This window comes from Takifugu rubripes, chromosome 21, assembly GCF_901000725.2.
Source record: "Takifugu rubripes chromosome 21, fTakRub1.2, whole genome shotgun sequence".
In the NCBI taxonomy this organism is placed as follows: Eukaryota; Metazoa; Chordata; class Actinopteri; order Tetraodontiformes; family Tetraodontidae; genus Takifugu; species Takifugu rubripes.
Window position 1 is genome coordinate 14,917,995 of NC_042305.1, and position 23,545 is coordinate 14,941,539.

The following is a 23,545-nucleotide window of genomic DNA, read 5'->3' on the forward strand; positions in this document are numbered from 1 at the left end:
ATCCCATTTCAGCATCCAATAATCAGTCTGAAAATTCCTCCACAGCTAAGGGCTTCGAGTCAATAACTCTGAGGAGTCTTTTTTCTAAATTTGCCAATTTATGGTTTTATAAAGTTGCATCTGTAGAAGCTAATTTCCACCTCCGTTCAGATGTGCTCTCCCCAGGATTAGATTACCCATCTAACACCCACGCTCCACCCACTGTTGCTCTTATTCCTTTTCTCTTCAAACCAACCACCTTTTTATTCTTTTCATTTACCCCCCCCCCCCCCCCTTCCTTTTCTTTCAGATTGGTTATGATTTAAAGACTCTGTATCTGTGTGTGTGTGTGTGTGTGTGTGTGTGTGTGTGTGTTTGAGGACCAGAATGTTGCTCGTCAGGGAAGATAGGCTGCACCTGAAAACACCCTCCTCGGAGCTTTCATACGCAGTTTGGTCTCTTCCGCCTGCTGTGGGCTGCAAGGTTCTAGGTGACGCAGCAGTAGGGCCTCACAGGTCACTGTAGACCAGGTGAGCTTTTCTTTTCGTTCACTTTTGATTGTGCAGACAAACAGAATTCGAGCATTGGACCTGTTCCGCTTCCTCCTTCTACACAAAGCAGATGATTTTCTTTTCCCTCCCTGACAGCAGAGGTCACGGCGCCCTGACCTGTTGAGTTAGAACAGCAGATGTAAACGCTGTGATATTCTCAGATAATTACTGAGAAAAAGGAATGAAACCCATCTTGTATTCTTCCCAGTTCTAAAATATTCTTGTCTTGTTGAAATCAAATGCATCAAGAGACAATTGTTTTTGTATTTAGCCTCTTTAAACCCACACATCAGCAATTATCTGTGAAAGAAGGAAATATCCGATATCTCCAAATAGGAATCTCATACTAAAGGCTGTAGTGTTAGTGAGGGAGATATCGTTGTCGGGATGAAAAGGAACTTTATAGGAATGGTAGGCTTTTCTACAGTATATTACAAGCTAAAGTCACTAGCCACCAACTGGCTAGATACACTAGATAATTAGCATATTTTTCTCCAAAGGAGCATGACTCCCAAACTATTGCATATATGAAGGCTCTATCCTTGCATCACTAATTCTTAATCTGCCTCGTAACCCTCCACAGTCCTTAATAGGCTTATCCGTTGTCAGGAATAAGCTAATTATCTGAAATATATGATGAAAGAAAAGCCGCTAATACCTCATTTTCCCAACAAACTGGCTTGAACAGGCAACATCAACGGAGAAATCAATGGCTTGTTTTCAAAAATATCCTCTTCAGACAAAAATGTTAATGAGATAAGACATTAGGTCTGCATTTCATGCTTCCATATATCGTCTAACAACAGGACATGAATATTTTAATCGTATTTATTCCATATTGTAAGACATTTCAACAGCTCTTTCATTTATGGTGTTTCATTAAATTCAATATTTCTGCATTAAAATTGTTCAGGATAATACAATTAATTGAGTGTACTGCATGTTCAGAATTGTCGGGGGGGTGTAAATAAGGTTAACTGCAGCTGTTGTCTCATTTTCTTCTCCACATGGCCGTGGATTCAACACCTTTCTGATGGGCGCTTCTTAATGGACACGTGCCTGTGGCCATGGTGACCCCAGCCCCTATCCTCCATCTGAAGGTCAGCACACTTAATCATTGCCTCCCCCTGTAGTTCCCTAACAGAACAGGATTAGGATTAGAGATCAACATGAGATATGTAACTGCCCCTCTGACAGGGGAGAAAGGGCCGAACAGAGGTGTGTGTGTGTGTGTGAAAGGGCAAGGTTAACTCTGCACTCATGATGTTTGAAGCGTGCAATTGGGTGGGGGTGGGGGGTATAGTCTGCTGCACAGCCCACCTCTGAGTGGCCGGGTCATAATGTGAATATCTTTAACACGCACGTGCACAGATACAGCTGTTAGGAGCAGTTGTTGTAATGCACAATGGCCACAAGGTAGCAGTATGTTCCGTTATGTTCCAGAGTTCTGTTTGGTTGATAGTAGAAGAAGACAAGTGCGGCTGCGTTGGCGTGTGGTTTGATAACAAACACTTACCTTTGGAAAATCCAGACCACATCCTTCAGCACAAACATGACATGGCAGCAGACATGAACTGAGCTGAGCAATAGCTGGGCCGCAGGCCATGGACGTATACACCACATTCATATCTGACAGCCCAGGAGAAAGAGAGCAGTTGGATGTAGCGCTTGGTAAATTCAATGCTCAATGGAGGACATGGTGCTCGAACGCAAGCTGAGAGATTTTCTATATTTTTGGTCAGCGACTTTCATATTGCCAAGGGATGAACCACTTTGCGAAGTGATGCATCTTTAAAAAGAAAGAAAACTGTTAACTTATTGGTAAACCTGACCTCAGTGATGCGTTTTTGGTTGGCATCGTTAATCGCTTTCAGTGAACCATAAAATAAGCCAGAAAAAGAAACGTCAGTAGGGAAGACGAATGGAAAGCACCACTGTTGATAAATGGGACTATAGTCACTATGATATCAGACGAAGGAGCAAATGCAAATCTTATAAGCACGTCGAAGAAATGAAACAAAAGCCAGATAAGAAATGTGGCTGAACCACTCTCATATTGCGTCCTTAGGCTAATGCAGGCTAGAGATCACTGGGAAAGGGAAAGTGCACCAACTGCTCTTCTCTGTTGTGAAGGACATGAATCACTTCTGGGTGATAAATCCTGTGAAGAGGCTGGTCAATTCTGTCATCACAGCCGTGAGCACACTGTCTGACACTACTGGCTCTATAGCACAGAAGTATGCAGACGTTTCCAGAGGATGTGGAGCACGAGGTTGCACATACAGAATCCAGCTAAAGTAGGATGCACAAGATTTGGTGTCTGTGGTTTAAATGGGGCCAGAACCATTGAGAGATGGTCTTGGGAAAATAAAGAGCAGGCTAGAACGACTGTCTTGGCTGAGATCAAAAAGGTCAAGGAGCGTACAGCCTGGTTTATCTCCATAGTCGTCACAAAGAAAAAGAGAGGAGTTCAGAATATGCATGGATCCAAAAGATCTGTACCAGAACTTGAAACACAAACACTATCAAATACTCTCAGGGGAAGAAATCATCAGTGAAATGGCAGTTGCCTTACTTCACAAAGCTTGACTCGTCACAAGGCCTCTGGCAGCTCAAACTGGATGAAAGCAGCAGCAAATATTGTGTCTTCAATATGTCCTTTGGTTGGTTTTGTCAAGCTGCCTTTTGGAATAAAGTCAGTACCTGAAGTATTTCACAGGGCAATGGAGCAGATCATCGAGATCTTGGAGGGAGTTTGAGCTTAAATCGATGACATCATCATATTGGGCGCGACAGTCCCAGAGTACAACGAGAGGCTGAAGCGAGTGTTGGAACACATATGGTCTGGAACCCAAGGAGCAAATGTGAGTTTCGAGTTTAGGAACTCCTACTCCTGAGACAAACTCTCAGCTCAGGAAAAAGAAGTGCCTCACAGAACATGCCAAGACAAAACAGGTGTGTTCCACATTATGGCTTGGTTAACACTGATGACAAATTCATCCCCGATTTGACTGCAAAAACAACATGCATCTGTAAAGTCTTACAATAGGACGATGCATTTGAAAGGACAGATAAACGTGAGGCCGTTAGGCCCAGACTGAAAAAGCATGCCTGGGTCTAATGTTCGGGTTGTCCTCATCAGTAGATGATGTTGAAGTTCCAGTTACAGAACTGCTTTATGATCCAGGAAAGAACCTGGTTCTCGCTGACGCCCTCCTAAGGTAACAACGCCTACCTCAGACAAGTTGAGGTGGATGGCAGAGACACGGCGGATGACACAGAGCTGCAGGGTGTTGTTGAACGCAGCATCGATGAGGGACTGTTGCCATGAAAGGGCAGGTTTGTTGTCCCACAGGCTCTGAAAACGGACATGTGGCACTAGATATATGAAGACGACTTCAGGAAAAGTGCAAAAGGAAGGCGAGGGAGGCAGTCTTCCGGCATTGAATGAATAAAAATAGTGAAACAATGGGAAGCAAATGTATCTCTAGCATGTGACACACCTTCCCTAACCTTTAGCCTCCTCCTCTCTACTCTCCTTTCTTCTACCCTCCTCTCTAACCCAACCTTGATGATGACATGAACTTTAAGTGCTCTTCAATTTCCTAGACCAGCAGTTACATGGAAAGAGGAGCTCTCACTGGTAAAATACCAATCTCTAAATGCATCGCATGGTGAACCAGTTGAGCCACTGTGTTTGTCTGCTGTTAACTGAGTGGTTTTGCCGGCTCCACCCGTGCATTCAAGCTGTAATAACAGCTTATTTTTCATTGTAAAACTGACGGCTGAATATTTCACCAAAATGCTGCTTTGCGCCTCATAAAAATGCAACACAGGCTTTTTTTTTGTACAATGGTGCCAGCAGGGCAACAATTTTTTCCTGCATTTAGATTTTTGCGGCGTTTTGGAAATGACTTGACAACTTGTGTTTGAAAAGCACTCAAGCGTCAAGTGTTTTCACGCCTTTGATTGTTTTCATATTCAGAGCAGCTTCCTCTCTTTTTTTCAGCTTTGAGCAAAGGTGAGTCTCCTCGTACTGATGTGAGGCTGCAATTGATTTCTACCTCGAGGCAGAGGTTAAAGGATCCCTGACCACGAGCAGCAGGTTAAATGCGTATTGACCAATTATCTGTGACATGGTTTGCATTTTTAAATGCGTGAGGATGAGCTGAGATCACTGAAGAGCTGCAAGTTTCTCTGGCTGAGCTGAAATTGAACCCAGACCCGTCGTTGTCTTCGGGGGGTTCGTGTGTTTCCAACACACGTTTGGGCCGCTTTCGTCTACATATTGGATTTCTTTTTTCAATCTTTGTTGTCTGATTCAACATACTGATCAGCATCCAATTCAAATGCTAAGGGTTTTTTTTTTCATTTTGTCTTTTAGAAATTAGGAGATAATTGCAGTTGTGGATGTCCTTAATTACAGTTTAACAGATAAAGTATGGTGTTTCTGCTGAAATGACTATTTCATACAAACTCAAAAGGTAAATGTTGAAGCATTTGTTTTGGTCATATTTGTTATACTCCAAGAGGATGAATTCTGTATTTTAACTTTGAGGATGTTATCAGTCCAATGGCTGTTAAAACGTAATTTCCAGATGTTTATTCTGAGAAAATCAGGTTTTAACCTTGTTAACACCCATATGGTGTTTACTGTTGGCTGGCTAAAGAAATCTAGTTTCTATTTCTTTCTAGTTTCTATTTTATTTGGAGCAGAACAGTTGTTGAAAAATCAATTCCTGATATTTGACTCTTGACTTTAATTCCTTACTCGGTTACGTAACATCAACAGATACACTAACAATGAAGGGATGGTTACTGGTGAAATATTGCCTGCTTCACTTGCAGCCTGGCTCGCCTGCTCTCCAGTAACCCTCTATGTTAATCAGCGCATCATATTCTTCCTGAGAAAAGCTTGTGCGGGGTGTGCGCGATCTCTTCTTCCCCATAGCATTGTTAGCTCCTGTAATCAAACCACAGACCACTGTGATTTATGACCAGTGTGGTGGAAAATAATGGTATGGTTCTAAAATTAGGGCTGGGGTTACAGAGTACAGGCTGTGGAAATGGGTCTGGGCCAGGTTTGGTGGGGATGCTATCAAATTGATTTTTTTTTTTTCCCCAAGTTACATTTTTCTTGTTCCTCCTCTTCATATGAAGCCTAAATTATTTCAATTATAGGTAATCAAATGCTGGAGTGCTGCAGGTTTCCTGTGTCAGAGGATGGTGAATCCTCCCACAGCCAGTTTGCAATAACCCATAACTGCCAAGTTGGCCCAGTCGGCCAGCTTGTAGTCAGGCTGCTCCAGGCAAGGGTGACCACAGTCGGGCACCCAGAGGAAACGCAGGGCTGCACAATACTTCACACCACGGTTCCTGGCTCGAGTGGCACACAAGCTGCTCTGCCGGGGCAGTCGGGCTTTTGAGATTCCATCTAGCGTACATTTAGCAGTGCTCCAGCAGATGGATGAAGAGCAGGTTGCGTGCGGTGAATGTTAACAGCCAGGCTGCTCTGACGGGCATCGAGCAACCTTCTCACACTTCACCCGGGATGCTGCACCAGGCCTCCAAATGGTTTCCAGTCAGGCGGCAATGTGCAGTTTCACAATGGACTCCCATCATTGTTGGCAGCTTTATTAAAACTAAATGCAACTTTTAGCATAAACACAAGTTTATCTCGGCTAATTATTTTCTTTATCGAGCCATTCAAGTGTACCTGACGTAGTTGTAGTATCATTTCCTCTGTATGAGAAGAGCCTATTCCATAAATCCTGTCATAAGCATTTCTTTCACACTGGTATTACACTGACGCTCTTTTTCATGAGATATTAATGCTCTTACTTCCATGCTTTTGAGGGGAAAAATGAGGTGCTTAAAAATGAGGTGCTTAAAAATGAGGTGCTTAAAAAGAAAGACGTGCAACAGGAACAAGTTCAGCAGTTCACTTAAGACAGCCTGTGACTCCTCGCTGCTGTGCAGCTGCAGCTAAAATCTCTTTTCTAACGGCGTCATTATTTGAGACTCCGTCTCACCTGGAGAGGAACACTCAAATTGAAATGATCGCAAGCGCAGAGGAATGTATAATAAGCTTCCCCTATGGTGGCGTGACCCCGGTGATGACTTCCACAGATGTAGGAACGGTGCAAAACCAGATCATGCTGGCTGCCAGTGTAACCCCTCTTTACTCCAAACAAACCACTATCTTCTAATAGCTTCATTAATATTCATCTGCAGACTCGAGAAGGAAGAGAGAAAGGTGCAGATCTCAGTTGGCTGCTCAGTTATAATAAGCTGACTGGTTTCTGCCATTTAGGTCGATGTTTTGACAGATTTCCTGACAGATTATTTTTGTCGAGCTTGGCCTCTGCCTGTCCTCCACTGGCACTGCCTCTGAATTTCTCTTTTCGGTTTATTGCTGTACAAAATAACACCCCAGGTCCCCCAATTCCCCAGATCTCTGAGGAGCATGTGAGGGCAGCCATTTGTGGCCCACCCAGTCCATGTGGACCCGGGCTCTTCTGTCTTTTTGACACAAACATTTCAACAGTGCGCTGTAAAATGACAGTTTATTCCAAAAACCCTTTTAGGTTGTGACGGATTTTTGAGCGCTTCCACCGCAGACGGCGGAAGGTCGAGTCAAACGGATCACACGCTGAGCGGTAATGAGCCGCACTGATCAGAACTCCTTCTGCACGACCTGGATGGGCTGTAATGTTTCCAAGTACTTTTGACACCACCCAAAAATCCAGCCTGGTCTGTCTGCCCTGGGTAAACAGTTCACACTTTGCTGAAGAACACCTTCTGAGCCCTGACCCAGTCCGAACCAGAACGGTCCACAAAGCCAACACTTGTTAACTGCAGCAGCTGAGTGATGCAGCCCTTTGATTGGATCAGAACAATGCAGAAATATTATTATAGTATTATAGAATTATATGTATTATAGTACATAATCAAGTACAGGGTGTTTTCATTTGTCTTCAAGTTCGACGTGTGTGTGTGTGTGTGTGTGTGTGCGTGTGTGTGTGTGTGTGTGTGTGTGTGTGTGTGTGTGTGTGTGTGTGTGTGTGGTACTGTCCTATAACCCCTGGATAAATGGTCACAGACATGACACTCGGCACACACACCTATCTGACAGACCTCATCTTTGGATAAAAATTCGAATTCTAGTGTGTGTGTGCACGAGGGATTAATAACATCTATAGTACATTTTGTGTGTGTGTGCAGAAGGTGTGTGATGGGCTGTTGGGTTTACACACTGAGTCCCCCCTTCTTTAAACATTGTGACTATTTACTTTAGAAGATTGGAAACACCTCTCATCCCGTGTGTGTGTGTGTGTGTGTGTGTGTGTGTGTGTGTGTGTGTGTGTGTGTGTGTGTGTGTGTTAACCAATCTAAAACTGTCATTGCACTTTAAGTAATTTATATCAAATGGTGAAATTTAACAGTAATATAAAACACAACCCTTTTAGCTCATCTATGACTTCATAAATGCCAGTGTGCTGATGCGAAGGCTGACTTGTCAATGTTGACTTTGTGTGTTTGTGCGTAAATCTCCTTGAAATTAGTGACCGCGGACACAAAACTTGGTTTGTGGATTTTGGGTTTAGGCCCTCTAAGGAGATTGGCTTAAGCAATGTTGCAAAGCACTTGATGTTGCTTCTGAGGATTATTGCTGTGAGAACGTGGTAATAACTGAGGCTGGAGCATGTCAACACTTTCTCAATCTGCTGGATACTGGAGACTTCTTTAAACCTTCAGTAAACATGAGAAAGGTGGGAAGTGGCAGAAATTCACTGTTGAAATTCAAATATGACTTATCAAAAGAGCTTGGAAGGCTTTTATTTCTCCTGAAAATCTTTGAGAAGTTCCTAAACTTTTTGACCTTAATTCATCATGTTTGGTGGCAGCCACATCCGAATGTTGGTCTGCGGGGCGTGGAACTAGTCTCACTGATCAGATAAATGACCGGAGCAGTAAGTATACTTGGGGAAAACCAGAGTGCTATGCTGTCTTGTTAGCCAAGCCGAGACGTAAACGCCTCAGAGCTGCACGTGTGCTCGTACCTGTCTGTCCTGCTCCCTAGCCTCTCTCCCCTCTGCTACTGGCCAATCTTGTTAGCCAAGACAGCATAGGGGGCAGCTTGGGGACAACTACTTGAATGTCCTTGAGTGGAGCCCTGACTTGAACCTAATCAAAACTCTCTCCCCTCTGCTACTGGCCAATCACTGATGGAGAAGAATGTCAGAATATCTCCAAATCCAGATGTGCAATGCTGGTAGCATCACAAGTAAGAAGACAGGAGGCTGTAACTGCTGTCACAGCTGCTCCAACCACTGAGTAAAAGGTCTGAACATGTAATCTGATGCAGAATTTGGATGTTTTAGCATTTATTTTGTTAACCCTGAGGATGAATCGTAGTTTGGTCAGGAGAGTCAGGAGACTTTCGATGAGCTCCATTTCCAGGCTGCGTTCAATGTTACGTGTGTTAATGCGTGTGTGTGTGTGTGTGTGTTATGGGGCGCGGAAGGAAATAACGACTGTCCCTCTCTGTCCTCGGAATGTGTTTCCTTGAGGTGAAAGCTGTCTTCTTGAGTATTTGAAGATTGTGAAGCCGCTCTCTGTGGATATTTATCATTTCCTCGTGGATGTGCACTCGCAAACAGCTGCTATTTATCAAAGCAGACAGGGCAGGGGAAGCAGGGCGTGGCCGCAGGGCAGACGGACAGCACAACAGGAAATGGAAAACAAATGTGTAACCGAGGACTCTGGAAAGCCACGGGTTTTACAGGACACCTGCCAACGGATCATTTGCATGAGGGATGAGCCTTCTGCAATTACTGCACCATTAGATTTCCTGGTTATCGCCCCTGAATGTAAAGATGCGTCGCATTGACTGGATTTAAAAAGTGCTGGATTGAGGCAGCAATATTACAGCACGTCTGTGTGGATTAGCAACCATCTTCCTGTCTGATGGACAGGAACTCCTCTGAGAGCCAATAATGCCTGGAAATGCGTCAGAAGGTGGAGTTGTAATATTTGATATGCTGAAGTGCATTCCAGAGAATTAATTAGACCAGAATCTGTTGAGGTGTTTCAGTGTTGCTACGGCGATCACCAGGGCAAACTGGTTATGCTGGTCCACTGGTCAGGACAGCCACTCGCATGTCCTGGGTTTGATCCAAGCTCGGGCCTCGCTGTATGGATTTGAATGTTCTCCTGTGGCTTCATGGGGTTTTCCTGCTTGACTGGACACTCTAAATTGCCTCTACACGTGAGTGTGTGTGAGTGACAGGTGTGTGTGTCCAGTAAAGTGTCCAGAATGTATTCCTGCCTCTCCCCCAGTGACTGCTGGGATAGAGTCCAACCTCATTTGATGCTGATCAGGAATAAAGAGGCTAATCGGTCAGTGTTGAACTGACCTATTCAGAGAGCAGGACTTTGTTGAGGAAACCAGGTCACATTTACACACTAATGCCTCCTGAACGAATTGACGTGTTTCTAATCAGCGGATTATTTCATCACACTGAAAGCTAATGTTAAATTGTGAAGAATGGGAAACCGTTGAACGTCCTCACAGAGCGTCATTTTTTACTGATGTCAGGTACACGTAGAGACGCCAAACTATTGAACTATTAAATAAATTCTGATCTTTTCAAACGGCTGAAATTAAATGTGACGCGACAGATCGAATTAATAGTTTAAATTAATTAGTCAGGTGGACTCATTTGAATACATTTGAATGTGGCATGAACACCCTGCCATTTAAAGGCCCAGATTGTTTTTAGAAAAGAGGGGGAAAAGCAGCTCAATAATGAAAAGAGAGTGCTCGGTAATGGATGCTTTCATGACCATTTTATTGTGCGAGAAGACTGAGGAAAATGTAATTTTGTGGGCGACGAGAGAGATACATCTTCAGTGCATAGCCTGCACAATTTTATAAATCACACTCCTCCATTGCAGCTTAAAAAAGTAAGTAACAGTATCCCGATATCATTAACATTTCAAAGTGAAGAGGTGTCGGTGTGTTTCAAGCAGAGAATCAAAGAGATACAGTGACTGTTCATATTTTCCTACAGTGTGATGCAATAAATATTTAAAATATGATGACACTCCAGAGAGAAGCGTGTGCTCTTCAGCAGCCTGGGGCAAATGAAGGAGACAAGACGTTTACTTGAAAACAACGGCATTTGCTCAGGGACAGAGTTTGATGGTGCTGGGAAATGCCGTTTCCATACAAGTCAGCCATGTAAAGGCAGAATGAAAGCTTTGACCTTTGACTGGTAGACACTGTTAAATATCCTGCTGGTGCCGTCCACGCTACTCCCTGACAAATCTCCCGGGACTGTTTGGGGGTAGTAATCTCGAAAGCCATGCAAAGACCTGGCCTGGGGCATGACCTGGCTCGTGACCTCATGGTGGCTCCATCCAGGCTGCTTTCACGATGCCGTCATTCTGGTTGTTGTTTGACCTTCCCTGTTGTCCGGCCGCTGATGATGTTCATGCTGTTCTTGGGAAATTATTTGAAACAAATTAAGTTAAAAACAGGTTTCATGTTGCGTATTGTCTTGCCAGTCGTCCCAGTATCACAGATTAAGGCGTCATTTCTGACATTTAGTTGGAGTATCTTTGGGGAGGCTGGTCTCGCTGTCGCCTGGTGACCCGCTTCACTTATGTGACACTGATCCTGCCAAACATCTGGTAGGAACACCCCCTGGAGCACATCTTACATTTCCCATCTACAGCACATCATTGGTGCTTAATCTAACTGCAGCTGTTTGCAGCTGTATTAGCTAGCTGGCTGCTGAAATAGCAGGAACAACCCCCCACCCACCCAAGTCCACCAACAATGCAGCCATCTTAGAATTTAGTTGAATAAAATATGCTTCCTGTTAAGCATATATAAAATATTTAACTCATGAAAGAAATCTAATGGAAGAAAGCTAATGGAGAAAATGCATCAAGTGCCAGCATATTTCCTAGAAAAGCAAAGAGGGAAAGCCTGCAGGGAAAATGAGTGACTGCAGCGTGTAGTAAATCAGTGGACCACCAACATAAAAATCTGCCCTCCCCATCAAGCAGTTCCTTGTATTTCAGTTGCAAAGTGGACGACGCAACACGTTTTTTGTTCCTAGCAATGGCTACAAATCCTCAGCAATAAAAGTTGAGTCTTCCGTGTTACCCTCTATCTGTTTCCTGTTGAACAAAAGCTGTTTTTATGACTCGCTCCGTGCTTCCCTCAAATATGGCTTTTTTGTCATCCTTGCTTGAGATCTGGCTTCTCGAACTCGGCATCTTCATAAAACATTTTAGCTACGTACGACGCTGTTTCCCCACATTTCATTCAATTGAATAAGACATCAAAGTTCTGCTGATGCTGATCTGGTCTTCTTTCTTCCTTCCTCCTTTTTTATTCTGTTCTGAGTAAGCTAGAAAAAAACCATTTGTGATATTTGTGAACTGATTTAAAATCTCCCCCATATCATAAAAATTGGATGCCCCCCCACCCCCCCCCACCCCACACACACACACGCACACACACACCATCCTTACCATTCCATCTTCCCCTCCATCCATCTCACTGGAGCTTTTGCTAGCAGGGGTCTTGACAGGAGAGGAGAGAGCAGGGAGGGTGGCCTTTTTGGAGTAAGTTAGCTAGTCATCCAAAGCTAATTAAATATCGTTTTTGAGTCTCACTCCTCCCGTCTCTTGAGTCACTCCCGCTCCTCTAAGTGGGCGGTTATCTAGAATTGCATTAGCACTCTGCCCACTCGCTCCTGCTTTTGTCTCTCTTCTATCTGTCCCCTGTTACTCCGCTTTGCCTCGGGCTCCTTTCTCCCAAATTAACCTTTCACTGTAAAAATCAGAGGGGAGCAGTGCCCGGGCTGCAGCGTGCGTGCGCGTGTGTCCGCCGGGGCCGACCTCGGCCCTCCGCCATGTAATTGTGAATCAGGACCTCTTACGAGCTCTGACCTGGGGAAAAAAAGGGAGGTTTCAAGGAAAAAGATGGATATAGACCCAAAAGAGCTGAAGTGACACCAGCCACACCGTTTCCACCCACGATTTACCTCAACTCAAAACATTAATTAGCAACAGTAATTTAGTGCTTTTGAGGGAGGACGTGTGTGGAGGCCTCGGGTGCCAACGCATAATGAACGCCCCATAAACCCTCTGATTGGAACCGCAGAGGGAACACAGGCGGTCACACAGGCTGGCCAGAAATAATGGCGCTTCAGGTGCAGCTTCAGCACGCATCCGTCACACGTTCACATTTGTCATGAGAAGCCGTTCAGTGGGAGGCAAGAAGAAGGATTTGGGTCTTTCCTCCGGGCCTAAAAAAGATTCTGCATGCTGCTGAAGGGCTGTTGCAACAGGCTGAGCAGTCAGTCAGTACAGTAGGATTCTAGGGGGAGGACTCATTCGCTGCTTGCCCTCATGGTTTTACCCATGGTTTTAATTTGGTCTTACATACTGTATGTTTGACCTTGTTTTAAGAGCCGTAAAAGTAACCTCTGCTAATTGATTATCATTTGCATATATAATTTTCCTATTTGTTTATGTGTCATCTGCATTTTGGGAGGATTATTCGTCAAGCATTTAAAAGTAAACACCCTGAGTCTGAACATGATTCAGGACTTTGTAATTTATGGGTGTATTTTTGAAGTAAAATGGCAGAGCGGTACGAAACGGTCACCTGAAGACGACCAGCATTGCCTCTAAAAAAATAAGTTCCACAAAATAGTTGCGTTTGCACTTTGCAGAGCTTTCTTTAGCACATGAGGCTATTGGTTGGGGGCGGAGAGCAGGGGGGTGGCTAATGACACCCTTTGCTTTGGCCCACAGACAGCAAAATTAGCTTATCGCCCCCTTTAATGTCAACACCACAGGTGTTGTCATGTTTCAAGCAATTCTCTATTTAATTAGAATTTCTTAGTAAATCTAAAGATGCCACGAATCAGTACTTAAAAGTGCAGAAGGACACACAAAGAGGGAGCACTGTAGGACGCCGGGTCAAGAGACAATCTATCTTTTGGATGAAAAGCAAACGACAATCGTGCGGCACAAACATCCGCGTTATTCTCAGGAATTGATCGGTACTCTGCGCAACAAGGTCCCCCCCCCCCCCGTTCAAGAGGGACACAGAAAATAAGCAGAAAGTCAGACATTCATATTTCATTGGCGTGAAGTTGAACTCATATCACGGGTCTCCAGAGGAAGGAGAAGAGGACGAGCCAAGGAATCCGGACGGGACGCCGGTGGGAGAAGCGAAAGGCAAATGCCATAAAGACAGGAAGAGGGAAAGCAATAGAGAGAGGAGCACGAGAGGTTAATCTAGAACAAATATCCATAGTGACAGAACGAGAGGGCCGGATGTAGCCTGGATGTTCCTGAGAGCAGATAAGAGAGGATTGACACAGCAAGTGTGGAGTTGGGGAGTGAGCAGAGGTGAAAGGGGCAGTCAGCAGAGAGACGTGGAGACGGAGTCAAGAGGAAGTAGCCACAACGTGCACGATGATTCGGTCTGTATCAAATGAGTCATTAATCGAACCGCTCGCACTCAAGAGCAACAGATAAAACAGATGCAGCGAAGATGATGGTGTACAAACAAGTGAAATAGCAGCAGAGACCAGAGCTGCTCCTCTGTCGGAGGCTGAGCTGGACGTCGATGAGGCGGCTGGTCGAGCGAGTCGGGCTCTTGCCGAGAACCGCTGCATCCTACTGTCGTCAGAAGTGCAGCTCCACTTCCACGCGGCCTGTTATCAGCAGCGCAAGAACGAGAAAGGGGACGGTCAGACTCTTAAGGTCTCTACTCCAGGGGAGCTGGGCATCATCTGCTGCTCATGGGGAGAGGGCTGCCGCCACCTTGCTACACCTGCGTTGGACGGTGTGTCTCTACTCCAGGGTGGTCGGGGCGTGTTTCTTGGTGCTCTCAAGGAAAGATTTGTACCTTAAATAAGGACCGCTTGTTTGTCCTCCATTAGCGCCCCTCTCTCCCAAGCCATGAACCAAACCTCAGCTAAGAGGATTTAATGCAACATCTGAGTACAATGTACACTTTTGTTCCTTTTATTTGCATTTCCTAATGCACACTTGCATCCTTTGAGTTAACCTGTGTGATTTCCGTTGCAAGTGCTTAAATTACAACAGTCTACATGAAGTGCAACCGGTCCAAAAGGCTGCTTCCAGAATCTTAAACTGATATCCCACCTATGGTAACAACAATCCTTAGTCCTCAGTTCTGAGAACAGGTTGAGAATGCAAGATAAGACTAAATTGGAAGCAGCATTTGTATAATTCAGGGGAATGTAGGGACATTCCAGATGCAATGCAAGGAACCGGAATTCTATCCAGTTGCAGAAAATTCCCAGTTAGCTCCAGCTTTACATACAAAGGCAGGAATAATCTGCCTTTTCAGTTGAGTCACATTTCCTACTGTTGGATGGAGCCATTCCAACTTATCACACGAAATTGAAACAATATTGAATTTATGTTTCATTTACTCTCAGAATGAAAAAGAACTCATGAAATATTCAAAATATATTGCATGTATTACGTAATAAAGCTTGCAGACTACACCTTGGGGAGCAGTAATGGACTGTTACGGCTTCATGGAAAAGGTAACTTTTTTACAATGCATAAATGAAAAGAATGTGCCTTTCAAACACAAAAGAAAGTTCTTTTCTAACTGAACGTATCTGTAATGAAGCTAAATCAGTGCACTCTCTCAAATAAACCCTTTCAACTGTGCCCTAAAACAAGATACTCACATTTCAATGTCTGAAACGTCCCATTTGCCGCATTGATATTGCGTTAGCAGGAAGCCCGACCCTCTGCTGACCGGCTCTGCTGCAGCATGATCTCAGGCTGAAGACACACAGCGTCCATCAGAAATGAGCACATAGGTTTAACAAACTTCATCCAAACCTTCACTGATCACCCCCCACCCCCCAAAATTGTTGCATTCAGATAAAAAAATATATATCTATCCAAATCTTTCCTTTATAATTTCACAAAGTTAGTTGTGGCGGATTAGAGAGCCAGACAGACAGATGACCAGATGCATGCGTAGCTAGACGGGCAGACAGATGCAGCCTTTTAGGGATGATGAGGAAAGAGGGGGACAGATGGAAAGATGTAGATGGATGGAGACAGTGAGTCAGGGAGGATATTGGAGAATTTGGCCTTGAGCCTGAATCAACACAGCAAGCTGACAGCTTTATCTCTGGGCTTTATTAACATGGAGAGGCACAAATCCATGCCTACACACACACACACACACACACACAAATTGAGTAAACTTTCAGGAATATGTAAGCTGGGAAACTGGCATTTGTCTCAATGTGCAAGAGAGCAGGTGTCCAGGTGCATCATTTATATCAGCAGATGTTTGGAAGCACACACGCACATGTGCAATTATGATGGTCACTAGACAGAATTATGGGCAAAAAGACACAGATGTGTGTGCAGATCGTTGCATTAGTGGTGGACGTTTGTTTTCTAAAAGGGGAGAAGCAAAGTTCTGTTGTATTAAGCTCACACAGAAGGTGGAGCATTTGGCACCCGGGACTCACAGGGATTTAACACAGAAGCACCGCAAAACCCTCCATGTTTCGGGGAAGTTGAAGAGACGACAATCGAGGCGGGAGGGATGGAGATCACGGCGAAGATGGGGATCGGGTCCAGAACAGTCCATGGCAACAATCCCGAACCCGAAGTCTTTATTCAAAGATGTTTTAGTCTAAACCCGCCATCAGGGGGAGAACTGGGACCAATATATTTTACTGAGATGATCGTATCGCTGTTTGTAAATTCAACACCTAAAATTACAGACCTGTTTATCTCATCGTTGTTGGACATGTTCGTGTGTGTGTGTGTGTGTGTGTGTGAGAGAGAGAGAGACTTGACAGCTGGCGGACACAGCAGGCACCAGGATCAGTGTTCTGGCACAGTGGAGTGGAATCACCTGTCACAATGTTTAATTAACACCTTGGAGCACGAGCTTTAATTCAAAGCGTGTGTGTGTGTGTGTGTGTGTGTGTGTGTGTGTGTGAGACAGTTGAGGTCACTCATGTGGGGTTCTAATCTGGACCCGTATCAGGAAGCAGGATGTCTTCAGACGCTCCGATTGGCAACCCAGAGGTTCCCCAGATGCACAGATGATCTTCTCTCTCTCCCTTCCTCTTTTTCTCAGTCTTTATCCCTCATCATCCTCACACACACACACACACACACTGATCCACTCACACCTCCTCTCTCATTATCCATTAACACTGAGGAGGTCTCAGACAGCCCCGTCACACCTTGTATTAATTACTTTGATCTATTTTTACTCTTACCGATTAACAAGCGTGTGCATGTTAGCACAGCTCTCATACTGGACTTTCTTAATGCCAAAGTTATTTTTTTATTTTTTACACAGGAAATGGCCAGCATTTAGAGCTATTTTGGCTTTGGTCCTTTTTTTTAATGCCCCTTTGTGTAATTTTTCCATTCTGGAAATCCTGTATTTGATCATTTGCCCTTTCTTGTCTTTAAATTTAATTTTTCGTCCTGCGTTGGTTTGACTACTTTATCATCTCTGGTCCTTTGACAACGTGCCATTAATCCTACCTACCACCCCCAACCACACACACACACACACACACACACACACACACCCCCTAACAAACCCACCATTATAATCATGCATACACAGTGTGTATTACACACACAAGGACCCCAAACCCCACAAACAGACGTGTCTACGAGTGCACTCCACACCCGCCCTCCTTCCTGAATAGAAACGCCACCTGGGTATAGATGACAGACCTGGAGAGAGATCCAATCGCTCTTCCCGAGTGCTTTGCGCTCATTTTACGGCCACACGGTCCAGCCGGTGAAGTGAAAGATGTAAAATGGAAAGCAGTTCTGACTTTTACAACATTTAGCGCAGCAATGAAAGGTAACACAATCAATATACAGTGCAGAATTGCACAGGCAGTCCCATACATTTTTATTTTCATCCAGAACATGGGCTCACAGAGCAAATGCAGTCAAGTAGACAGTGGAATAGAAGAAACACCCGAGTTTCACCTTTAATTAGGATATGCTTTAAAACACAAGGTAGATGGAGTGAAACAGGCCTGCTCACCAGTCTGCACTGGGAGAAAATACTCCCATAGCTGTTATTTATTTGCCATTTAGTTCCAGACAGGCTTCTCTCCCTCTTGGAGATTTTTGGATTGAGAGCATCTTGATGGACCTGCCTGTTGGCCAGAGTTTTCCAACCGCAGGGCAGCAGTCGCCGTGCCAATGAGCTTTAGCTTAATTAGCACCAGCGCTCCCAGAGGTGAGTTGAGAGGAGATCTCGCTCTGGCTCCCTCCCTCCTAGCAGATTGTTGTCAGTCTGTCCAGGATTTGTGTCTTCACTTTTATTGTTAAAGAGTGTTGCATCTGTCCGTTCAAGGGCACCATTGATTTAAAGTGCAACCAGCGAGTACTTTCATAGCAACGATATTATGATGGTTTGAAATTAGAATTTATTTTGGCACGAAAACTCTGTTTCCTATTGCTGCCTAATTTTAAAAAGTGGAAGAAGGGAAAGCAGGGAGAAATCAATGCAGTCCCCAAGGGGGATAACAGGAAAAAACCAGCAGCATTTTAAACAGGCCTCTCAGTAGAGCCATAGTAATATGGAAATTAAGCTAACACATCAGCTGATCCAGAAAATTTGAGATAAAAAAAAAAGGCTAAAACTCTGTGACGGTGGTTAAGATGACAGATTAAATTCATTTAGGGTGTTGATGACTTTTCACATGAGCAACTTGGTGTTAAAGCATCCAGCTGATGACAGTCTTTCCTCGCTTTACAAAAGAGTTAGTGACAGCAACAGTGATTTTGTTTGAAAAAAAAAATGTGTTTTTAGGCATTTTATGGCATTTAAACTGTAATTATGTTGGGGAAAAAATCCACAACAGACGAAAAACTGTCAAATCGATTAAACAAATCAAGAGTTGGGCCATACTTTCATGAAGAACTTTTTCATTTTCATTTTTATTGTCATCTCAAGACTTTGATGTTAGCTTGACATTTATTTAACAGAGCTACTATTGGAAAAAATCCACAGAAAACTTTACTCTTGGAAAAAAGATAGAAGATTTTTTTTGCACCTGCAACATTTTGTGGATTCAAATTTCCACCTGCCAGGGAAATTGTCAAGGAAACACACATTTGTTGTGAGCAACATATGAAATAATGTTAGTTTGGTTTTTTTTTTTAAAAAAGGAAAAATCTAAAGGGTGTTTCCGATCAGGTTCCGATCAGTATGAAGCAATACTTCAAAAGCATACGGTCCCTTTGATTTTATCATAGGAGCGAGCTACCGCTCATAAGGTGAGCAGTTACCCTAATTTGAGAGGGAGTCTGACCAAACGAAAGCTTTCACGATGATAATAAGAACTTCCAATTCAATTTTGAAAAAGGGGGGCTAAAACGCAGGAGGAAGTAGGAACTACAGAGATAAAAGGGACAAGGAGGCTAAAAGAATGAGATGAAATGAAACAGGATGGGAAGCGAATGGCGGGCAGACAGATTGCTCTCAGAACCATAAAAGACAGGTCTTAAACTATGACCGAGGTCAACTCCCTGGTTTCTGAGCTCAGCCGCGCTGACATATTTACACCACTATCCTATCTCTTCTCTTTTTCAGGTTTCACTTCTCTGTTCCCCCCCTCCCCTTCTCAATGACCCCCCCTCCCAACCGATGAACACCACGGCACAACAGCCCAGATCAAAATATGGACACTGGACAAATGGGTTTTTGAACACCTCTGCAGGAAAGACCCAGTTAATAATGGAGCTCATTCTCTTGCCTCAGCGAGCTTTTAAAGACCAACATTGTTGCCTGTAAATATCCTGCAAATCTGACTTTGATCATTATGTTATATGGGGTCAGAGGTCAAGGATTTTGGTTGTTTTATTGATGTAATATGTCGTAAATGGCTTTCCTTTGCTCACTAGCTGTGTACATCTAATTTGACATCAAAAGATGCCCATAAACCATGAAAAACACAAAATCAACCCCAAAATGCTGCTTTTTAACCCACTGCTGTAACTTTCAGCCTGACGCGATCATTGATAGAAGCATTCGACTGCCAGCAGATTCAGTTAATTACTTTTGTTTTGTCCATTGTGATTTGTCCATTGTGATTTGTCCACCTTTTAATTACGTGTTAAAAGAAACCACAGATGATTTCCCATATTGTTCCTATAACATCTCTTAATTATATCTTCATAATTACACATGTTAAATGTAATTTTAATGGAAAAATGCCAGCTGCTGCATCGCTAGCTGCCGTTCTGTTATTAGCACGTTAAATCGTTAAGTTGAATTAATTTCGGGTGCACTGAATGACAGAAGGGCTAAAGGTATATTTGTCCTGGGAGGTGAACAGAGCAGACAGAGACAAAGTTCCAACTTTCCACCATTGATCAGAGACAGCAGGCAAGCGACTCTGACCTTTACCTCAGCTCGGAAAGACTGATTAGGAATTTCCCACATTTAAAAAACAACATACTTGGAAATAGGCTGTAAATAATCCTAGAATGTCCACATTTAACATCTGATTTCATCCCGATTACCCACTATCAGCCTTGTATCCATAGTGATGCTATAACAACACATGCCTTCCTATTGTCATGTGGGCAACACAAATATTATTACGCTATAATTATCACATGATTACAACCTGTGTAATGGTGATTTTATGCATGAATCCCTTGATAGAAAACATGGTTGTCCCCTGGAGACGTCCAGCTGACTCTGAGCCTCCTGCCTTGGTCACCAGTACCACCACTCCCAAACTGTGCTGCCAGAGGACAAATGAGCCCATTTGGCTGTTGGTGAGACGACAGGGACGGTGTGGAGCGCTGAGAGGACTCGATGAGTCTCTTCGGTTACGTCGCCACTTGTACCTCCTTGTTTCTCTTTTCCATCTCGTTGCCACTCTGTCTCCTGTGGAACCGGAGGTTCACACTGGGATGGTCTGGTGAAGGAGAGTCAGCTGTGGTGGTTTTGGAGCCTCTACTGGGGGAGTCCCTCAGGAGTTCCCAGTATCCTCTCCGAGGAGGAGCTGTTGGAGGTGGTCAGGGACAGCACCGTCGGGTCTTTTGTGTCTGCTTTGGCTTGTCTCTCCCCCCCCCCCCCCTCTCTCTATCCCAGCTTCTGACACTTGACCATCAGTCAGTTTGCTCAAAGGCTCTGTCTCACATCCGGCGGTGAGAAATCAGCAGAGGAAAACGGTGACGGCGTTGTGAAACATGGAAAAGGCAACAAAGCAGCGGAGCACAAGACGGAGTATGCGCAATAGAAGGGGGGGGGGGCAGGCTAGTGGTTATAGGTGAGCACAGAGCACCTGTACGTGCACCTGTGTCACTGAGCATCGATTCGTTTGGTCCTACAGCTGGTCCGCATATCCCAGAAGGCCGTGCATGAGTGGGCAAGCGGCTGGTCCCTGGAGACAATGACAACAGCAGTCCCATTGTTTCCACTGTGATATATTGCCAGGAACCACCCCCCCCCCCCTTCCCCAGGGAAAGAACCACTTATTTAGACATCAAATTAAGACACACACACACACTCATTGTGGTGTGTGTGTGTGTGTGGGGGGGGGGGGGGGGCAGTAATGAAATAGAATCTCACCACAGGCTTGCAAAATAATTCAGTGCACTATTTCACACACTACAGAATGTAAACACACCGACATGCCAACAAAGCACAAGAGGAAATGCTTTTTACTTGAAGGGCATCAAACAATTACCTCATCTGCCGCGGAAGGAAAGTGCTGACTCGTGGATTTCACAGCGCCATAAGGATATTATATGGGCCCGCTCTGGATGGACACGTGTGCAGTAAAGAGGCTGCAGAGCTGAACACATTGTTTGTGGGAGAGCAACACCCATAGCGTCCCCCCACCCGGTCCTCCAGTCAGTGTCATAACGCCAACGATCCGCCCCGCTCGCTCACCTTCACAGTCAATTTAGCACACACACCTTAAATCCCCTGTCACTGTCCTGCCCCACCCTAAGACGCATCGATGTAGCCTCTCTGTTCCCCTCAAAAACAGAGCAGCACATCGGAATTCTCTTTCCTCCCAACAAGTTTTAATTTAGCGTCACAGCACAGAACCCTCTCGAGAGCACGTCGCCCTCTGTTTATGCCATCGTCGTCTTTTCATTACAAATCTTCAACTTTACATTCATTCACAGCTTTTTTGTTTCCTTTTTTTTAAATTATTACTTTAGGCCTGTTTTTTATTAAATTGGCAGAGTTGGTATAATTGCATGGGAAAAAAAGGAATTTTCTCCAGCATATTAATTTGTGAATATTAAAAAGTCAAAGCCCACTTCAGAAGTGTAATTTAAAACACGCGGGAACCGCGACGGCCCAAGGCAGAAATTTCATTTTCAACTTCAAGGAGCCCATCCTGACCAAATTATTGGAGTCACCGTAGACAAGTTTGGTTTACCGGCTCACGGAGAAGAATGGGAACAGACTCGAGCTGTAGTTTTTAATTGTTTTCCAATGTGATGAGCACTTTGTGTCTCCCGGATTCTTATCATATCTGTCAAGTGTTCAGTTGTCCTTCTATTCCTGAAATTTATGGTTGACTGACCTCATTGGTGTGTTTCAAAGAGTGCTAGTGCGACTGAGTAACATTGCGCGTCACCATTCATGTAAGTCTGTGTGACTCTATGCACACGTGAGTGTACTCGGAGGTCTTACAGGGTGCCGCTGAGTCAGCACTCCCCAGGATCAAGAGGGAATTAAAGGTTCCACATGTTCACTGTCTCTATCTCACTGCTGCCAATTTAGCCACGAGTGTGTATGCCAATATGGACACTATCTCTCTGAGGTACACAAGAACAAAACTGCTCACGCATGCGCACACACACACACACACACACACACACACTAGCCCTTCTGGAGCATACACCTAATGGAAATGGGATTAGATTTAGCGAGTTATTACAGGAAAGTGGTGTGTAGTTCTTAGTTCTCATAGGTCACACTGTCCTTATTGACATGTTGCATTACTGTTTGAGAGAGAGGAATCGTGTGTGTGTGTGTGTGTGTGTGTGTGTGTGTGTGTGTGTGTGTGTGTGTGTACATGTGCAGTAGAGACACTTTTAGAGTTAATAGCGGCATCGCTCTGTACAAAGGAAATCAATGCAGTGCTGCATCATTAAAGGAAAAACAAGTTTCTGCTCTGTGAATAATTCCCCTTTGACTTTTTCTTAATGGTAGATGTTAGACAAAATGGTAGTTTGCAATTGGCAGAGCCAGACGGGACCTAAGTCGTGATTTTAACTACTTGTTTTGCACGTTCTGCATTGTTGAAGAATGCGCCAGATGGACATTCTAACGATGTTAACGTGATTCTCATCAGGCATGTGTTCAAATAAATTGGTCACAAAAGCAGCAAGATTCTGAGGGAATTCGGGGCAATTCAGGCTCAGGAAATACCCATTAACATCTGTGTGAGGCAGCCATTATCATCGCATTTGTTTAGCTGTGCTGTGCTTGCCTGCAGAACATATAATGCTCCTTTTGATGAATTTACCTCTCGGCATCTCTAATAAAAAGAGAAATGTTTAATAACAATGGATGTAGTTTGCAGTAAGAGTCTATTATTCAGCTCTTTTGGAGTAAATTACACTGGTTTTGAAGCCTTTTCCCACATGATAGTTTTCTGATTTTGAACAGCTGTTAATTGGAAGATCTCTGCATGATCCATCTTAATGAAGCAATCTAGTTTGTGGAGTGTGTATATATGAGAGATTTGTGTGTTTGTTCAGTGTGTGCAGGGTGTTGTGAGACCAATAATTTTGAATAATTGTAAAAATCTGCCAGTGTGTAAAAACACGCCTCTCCCCAATGAAAGGTGTTTTCATATTTAAGCTGTATGTGTGAAACCTGTGGTGTGATCTGTGATGTAAACAGTGATCATTAGCTTAGCAACAAACACAGGATTCACACT

General features: G+C 44.1%; 1 long non-coding RNA gene across 1 annotated transcript in view; it reads left to right on the plus strand.

The window, feature by feature from the left end:
• The first annotated feature begins 368 nt into the window (after nucleotides 1–368).
• The window catches only part of LOC105418061 (uncharacterized), a 47,765-nt gene continuing 24,588 nt past the window's right edge, over nucleotides 369–23,545 (plus strand). Inside the window, exons 1-2 of the long non-coding RNA XR_003886818.1 lie at nucleotides 369–509; nucleotides 1,611–1,630. This is a non-coding gene — a long non-coding RNA (uncharacterized lncRNA). The remainder of the gene's footprint in view (nucleotides 510–1,610; nucleotides 1,631–23,545) is intronic.